The following is a 6677-nucleotide window of genomic DNA, read 5'->3' as shown; positions in this document are numbered from 1 at the left end:
AGCTAGAAAAGTACGGAATTCCTCTTCATTCATATTCACGGTGTGTCGAGTAGTCGGTGCCATTTCCTTCAAAATAGTCAAATGGAACAAGTTAATCATACAGAATATTAAGAGTAGTTAATAGTATTTCGTAGCATAATATGAACTCATTTATAAAAGATTTTTCTTCATATTAGCATTTTATAAGTTTAAATTCGGGTAGTACCTACCCGTTAAGTTCATACTTAGTAGCTAATATACAATTCAACTACTACAATTCTATATGAAAAACTGATTATAATAATATTTCGCGTTCAAACTTTTATACAATATTTTACAAACTTACAATACCGTTTATTTTACATAAAGCATGAAATATAGCACACAATAACTTTGATACAAGATAGTTGTGAAGATAATTCTAGCTAGTACACAAGTCGTTCAGCAAAGGCAATAAAGACACGTAATTCATACGTCCAGAAACAAGTCATGCATTCTGGTTTTACTAGGACTACTTCCCATCCTTGGTCTTGTGGAACATAACCGTTATGGCCGTTGATAAGACAGCGTGTTGTAACGTCGTCAAAGGGACGAGGGTTACGTAATGACCAACAGTCTCGTAATAACCTAAAAACCTCATTTCTTACCCCAATTACCGACTCCGTCACTTGTGGGAACGTTTTGTTTAATAGCTGTAGCCCGATGTTCTTTTTCTCACTTTGGTGAGAAGCGAACATTACTAACCCGTAAGCATAGCATGCTTCTTTATGTTGCATGTTAGCCGATTTTTCTAAATCATGAAGTCCTATATTCGGATACATTGAGTCAAAATAATTTCTTAACCCGTTGCGTAAAATAGCATTTGGGTTCCCCGCAATATATGCGTCAAAGTAAACACATCGTAACTTATGGGTTTCCCAATGTGATATCCCCCATCTTTCAAATGAAAGTCTCTTATAAACCAAGACATTCTTGGAACGTTCTTCGAATGTTTTACAAACTGATCTCGCCTTAAATAGTTGTGCCGAGGAATTCTGACCAACTCTAGACAAGATTTCATCAATCATGTCTCCGGGTAGGTCTCTTAAAATATTGGGTTGTCTATCCATTTTGTGTTTTTAAACTGTAAAATAGACAAGAGTTAGATTTATAAAAAAATACTTATTAATACAAGCAATTTTTACATATATCATAAAGCATAAGCACACTATATTACATATATTACACCACACAAATACAACTATCTTATTTCGACTCGCTCATTTCTTATTCTTCGATTTTGGTTCGTTTTGCCAAGTTTCTAGGGATATATGATGTTCCCCTAATACTAGCTGTCGTTTTCCACAACGGTTTAGAAAAACCTGGTGGTTTAGAGGTTCCCGGGTCATTGTTACAACTTAAGGACTTCGGGGGTTGACGATACATATAAAGTTCATCGGGGTTGGAATTAGATTTCTCTATTTTTATGCCCTTTCCCTTATTATTTTCTTTTACTTTTTTAAATTCAGTTGGGGTAATTTCTATAACATCATCGGAATTCTCGTCGGAATCCGATTCATTGGAGAATTGGTAATCCTCCCAATATTTTGCTTCCTTGGCGGAAACACCATTGACCATAATTAACCTTGGTCGGTTGGTTGAGGATTTTCTTTTACTTAACCATTTTATTATTTCCCCCACCGGTTCTATTTCCTCCTCCGGTTCCTCCTCTTCCGGTTCTGATTCTTCTTCCGGTTCTGATTCTTCTTCCGGTTCCTCTTCGGGAACTTGTGAATCAGTCCGATATATATTCGACTCTTCGTTATTATTAGGTGAGTCAATGGGATTTGTGCTAGAGGTAGACATCTATCACACAATATCAAACATGTTAAGAGATTAATATATCACATAATATATACATGTTAATAATATATAGTTTCCAACAAAAATGTTAAGCAATCATTTTTAAAGAAAACACGGTCGAAGTCCAGACTCACTAATGCATCCTAACAAACTCGATAAGACACACTAATGCAAATTTTCTGGTTCTCTAAGGCCAACGCTCGGATACCAACTGAAATGTCCCGTTCTTATTGATTAAAAACGTTCCATATTAATTGATTTCGTTGCGAGGTTTTGACCTCTATATGAGACGTTTTTCAAAGACTGCATTCATTTTAAAACAAACCATAACCTTTATTTCATCAATAAAGGTTTAAAAAGCTTTACGTAGATTATCAAATAATGATAATCTAAAATATCCTGTTTACACGCGACCATTACATAATGGTTTACAATACAAATATGTTACAACGAAATAAGTTTCTTGAATGCAGTTTTTACACAATATCATACAAGCATGGACTCCAAATCTCGTCCTTATTTAAGTATGCGACAGCGGAAGCTCTTAATAATCACCTGAGAATAAACATGCTTAAAACGTCAACAAAAATGTTGGTGAGTTATAGGTTTAACCTATATATTATCAAATCATAATAATAGACCACAAGATTTCATATTTCAATACACATCCCATACATAGAGATAAAAATCATTCATATGGTGAACACCTGGTAACCGACATTAACAAGATGCATATATAAGAATATCCCCATCATTCCGGGACACCCTTCGGATATGATATAAATTTCGAAGTACTAAAGCATCCGGTACTTTGGATGGGGTTTGTTAGGCCCAATAGATCTATCTTTAGGATTTACGTCAATTAGGGTGTCTGTTCCCTAATTCTTAGATTACCAGACTTAATAAAAAGGGGCATATTCGATTTCGATAATTCAACCATAGAATGTAGTTTCACGTACTTGTGTCTATTTTGTAAATCATTTATAAAACCTGCATGTATTCTCATCCCAAAAATATTAGATTTTAAAAGTGGGACTATAACTCACTTTCACAGATTTTTACTTCGTCGGGAAGTAAGACTTGGCCACTGGTTGATTCACGAACCTATAACAATATATACATATATATCAAAGTATGTTCAAAATATATTTACAACACTTTTAATATATTTTGATCTTTTAAGTTTAGTAAGTAAGCTGTCCTCGTTAGTAACCTACAACTAGTTGTCCACAGTTAGATGTACAGAAATAAATCGATAAATATTATCTTGAATCAATCCACGACCCAGTGTATACGTATCTCAGTATTGATCACAACTCAAAATATATATATTTTGGAATCAACCTCAACCCTGTATAGCTAACTCCAACATTCACATATAGAGTGTCTATGGTTGTTCCGAAATATATATAGATGTGTCGACAAGATAGGTCGAAACATTGTATACGTGTCTATGGTATCTCAAGATTACATAATATACAATACAAGTTGATTAAGTTATGGTTGGAATAGATTTGTTACCAATTTTCACGTAGCTAAAATGAGAAAAATTATCCAATATTGTTTTACCCATAGCTTCTTCATTTTAAATCCGTTTTGAGTGAATCAAATTACTATGGTTTCATATTGAACTCTATTTTATGAATCTAAACAGAAAAAGTATAGGTTTATAGTCGGAAAAATAAGTTACAAGTCATTTTTGTAAAGGTAGTCATTTCAGTCGAAAGAACGACGTCTAGATGACCATTTTAGAAAACATACTTCCACTTTGAGTTTAACCATAATTTTTGGATATAGTTTAATGTTCATAATAAAAATCATTTTCTCAGAATAATAACTTTTAAATCAAAGTTTATCATAGTTTTTAATTAACTAACCCAAAACAGCCCGCGGTGTTACTACGACGGCGTAAATCCGATTTTACGGTGTTTTTCGTGTTTCCAGGTTTTAAATCATTAAGTTAGCATATCATATAGATATAGAACATGTGTTTAGTTGATTTTTAAAAGTCAAGTTAGAAGGATTAACTTTTATTTGCGAACAAGTTTAGAATTAACTAAACTATGTTCTAGTGATTACAAGTTTAAACCTTCGAATAAGATAGCTTTATATGTATGAATCGAATGATGTTATGAACATCATTACTACCTTAAGTTCCTTGGATAAACCTACTGGAAATGAGAAAAATAGATCTAGCTTCAAAGGATCCTTGGATGGCTTGAAAGTTCTTGAAGCAGAATCATGACACGAAAACAATTTCAAGTAAGATTTCCACTCGAAATAAGATTGTTATAGTTATAGAAATTGAATTAAAGTTTGAATATGATTATTACCTTGTATTAGAAAGATAACCTACTGTAAGTAACAAAGGTTTCTTGATCTTGGATGATTACTTGGAATGGATTTAGAAAACTTTGAAGTAAACTTGCAATCTTGGAAGTATTCTTGATTTTATGAAACTAGAACTTTTGGAATTTATGAAGAACACTTAGAACTTGAAGATAGAACTTGAGAAAGATCAATTAGATGAAGAAAATTGAAGAATTAAAGTGTTTGTAGGTGTTTTTGGTCGTTGGTGTATGGATTAGATATAAAGGATATGTAATTTTGTTTTCATGTAAATAAGTCATGAATGATTACTCATATTTTTGTAATTTTATGAGATATTTCATGCTAGTTGCCAAATGATGGTTCCCACATATGTTAGGTAACTCACATGGGCTGCTAAGAGCTGATCATTGGAGTGTATATACCAATAGTACATACATCTAAAAGCTGTGTATTGTACGAGTACGAATACGGGTGCATACGAGTAGAATTGTTGATGAAACTGAACGAGGATGTAATTGTAAGCATTTTTGTTAAGTAGAAGCATTTTGATAAGTGTCTTGAGGTCTTTCAAAAGTGTATGAATACATATTAAAACACTACATGTATATACATTTTAACTGAGTCGTTAAGTCATCGTTAGTCGTTACATGTAAATGTTGTTTTGAAACCTTTAGGTTAACGATCTTGTTGAATATTGTTAACCCATTGTTTATTATAACAAATGAGATGTTAAATTGTTATATTATCATGATATTATGATATATAATATATCTTAGTATGATGTATATACAGTTAAATGTCGTTACAACGATAATCGTTACATATATGTCTCGTTTCGAAATCATTAAGTTAGTAGTCTTATTTTTACATATGTATTTCATTGTTAATACACTTAATAAAATATTTACTTATCATTTAACATAATTAACCAAGTGTATCAATATCTTAATATGATTCATATGTACCTAGTAAGACGTTGTTATAACGATAATCGTTATATATATCGTTTTCGAGTTTCTTAAATTAATAGTCTCATTTTTATGTATATAACTCATTGTTAAAATACCTAATGAGATACATACTTATAATAAAATCATGTTAACTATATATATAACCATATATATGTCATCGTATAGTTTTTACAAGTTTTAACGTTCGTGAATCACCGGTCAACTTGGGTGGTCAATTATCCATATGAAACCTATTTCAATTAATCAAGTCTTAACAAGTTTGATTGCTTAACATGTTGGAAACACTTAATCATGTAAATAACAATTTCATTTAATATATATATATAAACATGGAAAAGTTCGGGTCACTACACAAACCACCACCCAACCCTAGTTTATATTACTGCTGCAACTACATACCTTTTCTTTTTTCCTTCTCTTATTTTAATTCCAATTACAGTATCAATTACATGAGATGATGCCATGTACTGTGATATTATGATGATGATACAACAATGATGATTAACAATCAATGATAATAATTGATGAGAATTTGAAAATCAATATTTATGATGATAATGGATGCAGCAATCGGTTCTTTCTGTTTCTCTTTTTATTCCACACCAAACATCATTATTTAATTAGTTGATGGTCGATGGGATCCATCTGGATACAAGCAACTAGATTTTTTTTTCTTTTGTCTATCACTTTTACCAAATCCCACTAAGGCCATTTAAAAATCTTATGGACTTATTTAGTTGAGAAATTAGGCCACTATACTAGGCCTAGAGTTTCATTTTTTTTATTGGGCCGAGATGATTCAGCCTCCTGTTGGGCCAAGGAGTCGATGACGATTGATATGTTAAATAATGAAACGTTGGTGAGATGATAGACATTATGATGATCGTGAATGATGTATGTGATGCATGATAAATCATAATGATATTGAAAGATGGATTTTAGATGATAACGATGTATAATAATAATTAGATAATTGGTAAAGAGTGATGTCTTGATGATGAAGGAAACGATGATAATGATTTGATGAATATGATGTTAACCGTTATGATGTATGATTATGATTATGATCATGGAATGATGATGATAAAGTTTAGTTATGATGATGAATGATGACTTATTGTTAAGATGATGATGATAACAAAAATCATGGTGATTAGATGATAATGATGGTGATATTATAAAATGATAACGATGATATATTAAATGATGAGGTTATGATGATGAAGTTGTAAATGGGTTTTGTTTTTAAGAAGAAATGGATGTGTAGCGTAATGGTTAAGGATGTTATCGGGTTAGCGGGACGTCGCGGGTTCAAACCCGGACTTGGAAATTTTTAAGAGCTATTTCTTTGAGGTAGCTATTTATTTATTTACTTATCAATATTATCATTCTTATCATTAATATCATTATAGTTATTAAAATAAATGATAATAATATTATTATTAGTAAAATCATTATCTTTATAATTATTATTATTAGTATCATTATTAATATTATTATCATTAATATTATTATTGTTTCCTTATTATTATTATTATTATTATTATTATTATT

Source organism: Rutidosis leptorrhynchoides, chromosome 4, assembly GCF_046630445.1.
Source record: "Rutidosis leptorrhynchoides isolate AG116_Rl617_1_P2 chromosome 4, CSIRO_AGI_Rlap_v1, whole genome shotgun sequence".
Lineage (NCBI taxonomy): Eukaryota > Viridiplantae > Streptophyta > Magnoliopsida > Asterales > Asteraceae > Rutidosis > Rutidosis leptorrhynchoides.
Note: the sequence above shows the minus strand (reverse complement) of the source record.